Source organism: Mustela lutreola, chromosome 10, assembly GCF_030435805.1.
Source record: "Mustela lutreola isolate mMusLut2 chromosome 10, mMusLut2.pri, whole genome shotgun sequence".
In the NCBI taxonomy this organism is placed as follows: domain Eukaryota; kingdom Metazoa; phylum Chordata; class Mammalia; order Carnivora; family Mustelidae; genus Mustela; species Mustela lutreola.
In genome coordinates this window covers 111942597-111944982 of record NC_081299.1, presented here as the reverse complement: position 1 = coordinate 111944982, position 2386 = coordinate 111942597, and the positions used below count along the sequence as shown (strand labels likewise).

General features: G+C 38.9%; 1 pseudogene; it reads left to right on the top strand.

Annotated features, from left to right (window-relative positions):
- The first annotated feature begins 422 nt into the window (after nucleotides 1–422).
- Nucleotides 423–1813, top strand: LOC131810210 (dnaJ homolog subfamily A member 1-like; annotated as a pseudogene).
- The last annotated feature ends 573 nt before the right edge of the window (nucleotides 1814–2386 follow it).

Sequence of the window (2386 nt, the reverse complement as noted above, 5' to 3'; positions counted from 1 at the left end):
AGTTTAGTTTAATATTGTCAAATAATTTAAAACTTTACCTTATATTCAGATACATATATTTTTCTAAATTGATTTATATGCTACTAAAACCAAAAACTTTTAGTTATATTAGATTTCATATCATGCAATCAATGCCAGAAAGCCATCTGGCGATGACTTGCCTTAAATAGAGTTAAGATGGGCGTTATTACAATGCAAGATGGAAACAAAGATAGTATAACAATTGAGTGTTACATAACTTTTCTGTTTTGATCAAGTTACTAATCTACAAAAGGCTTTTATTGGTGACAGACTTGGGAATTTAACAAAACTTTTAAACTAGCCTGTGCGACTCATTCCTAGAAAACAACACAATCAATAACACTTTATTTAGATGAAATCATGACATTTCTCCATTTGAATAAAAAAGGTAGCAACCCGGGAACTTTCCAGAACGCTCGGTGAGACGCGGAGGAGCGGCGGCTACCCGAGCTGCGCCCAGCAACGCGCTCCTTCCCGCTCCCCCACATCGGCCTCGGCCCTCTCACCGGCTGTAGAAAATGGTGAAAGAAACCACTTATTATGATGTTTTGGGGGTCAAACCCAATGCCACCCAAGAAGAACTGAAAAAGGCCTACAGGAAACTGGCTTTGAAGTACCACCCTGATAAGATTCCAAATGAAGGAGAGAAGTTTAAACAGATTTCTCAAGCTTATGAAGTACTCTCTGATGCAAAGAAAAGGGAATTATATGACAAAGGAGGTGAACAGGCAATTAAAGAAGGTGGAGCTGGTGGTGGTTTTGGCTCCCCTATGGACATCTTTGATATGTTTTTTGGAGGAGGAGGAAGAATGCAGAGAGAAAGGAGAGGTAAAAATGTTGTGCATCAGCTCTCAGTAACCTTAGAAGATTTATATAACGGTGCAACAAGAAAACTAGCTCTGCAAAAGAATGTGATTTGCGATAAATGTGAAGGCCGAGGTGGTAAGAAAGGAGCAGTTGAGTGTTGTCCCAATTGCTGAGGTACTGGAATGCAAATAAGAATTCATCAGATAGGACCTGGAATGGTTCAGCAAATTCAGTCTGTGTGCATGGAGTGCCAGGGCCATGGGGAACGGATCAGTCCTAAAGATAGATGTAAAAGCTGCAATGGAAGGAAGATAGTTCGAGAGAAGAAGATTCTAGAAGTTCATATTGACAAAGGCATGAAAGATGGCCAGAAGATAACATTCCATGGTGAGGGAGACCAAGAACCAGGACTGGAACCAGGAGATATTATCATTGTTTTAGATCAGAAGGATCATGCTGTTTTTACTCGGCGAGGAGAAGACCTTTTCATGTGTATGGACATACAGCTGGTTGAAGCACTGTGCGGTTTTCAAAAGCCAATATCTACTCTTGACAACCGAACCATTGTCATCACCTCTCATCCAGGTCAAATTGTCAAGCATGGAGATATCAAGTGTGTGCTAAATGAAGGCATGCCAATTTATCGTAGGCCATATGAAAAGGGTCGCCTCATCATCGAATTTAAGGTAAATTTTCCTGAGAATGGCTTTCTGTCTCCTGATAAACTCTCTTTGCTGGAAAAACTCCTCCCTGAGAGGAAGGAAGTTGAAGAGACTGATGAAATGGACCAGGTAGAACTGGTGGACTTTGATCCAAATCAGGAAAGACGGCGCCACTACAATGGGGAAGCATATGAGGATGATGAACATCATCCCAGGGGTGGTGTTCAGTGTCAGACCTCTTAATGGGGCCAGTGAATAACACTGCTGGCATCTTATGTGCAGTAGTGAATGAATGAAGGACTATAATCATAGCTCACTACTTGCTATTGTTTTTGTTTTAATATTCAACTATAGTAGTGTTTTAAAAGTTAAATGAAGAATAAACTCAAATATATAAAAAAAAAAAAAAAAAAGGTAGCAACCCCAATAAGTTTATTGAACAGGAAAAGTTGAAATGCTATAATGCTCCTAAGGAATTAAATGATCCAGTCATGAATTACAAAACAAGGATATAAATTACCAAAGTGTTTGTATAATTGGAATGTACAACTGCCCATTATCGTTCAATAGTGTCGGCTTGTACAAGAACTCTATAAAAGAACTCCACTTCTAAACCGTGGAAAATATGTTCCCTTTCCCCCTATATACAACTATTAAGCCATTCATTTAGCTTTTAAAATATCCACTTAATACAGGCTTTTTACTCATTGGAACAGGCAGCAGGGCTCTATTCTTATTGCTTACATCTGAAGGATAGACTTCTAGCGTAAGAGGTAAAGCCCATAAAAGAGCCCAATAATAACAACAAAATACAGTTTAGTGAGCCCTTACAATCTGCCAGCTACCTTTCTTAGAATACTTCAATTAATGAAACATATAAAATACCTGACCACAAA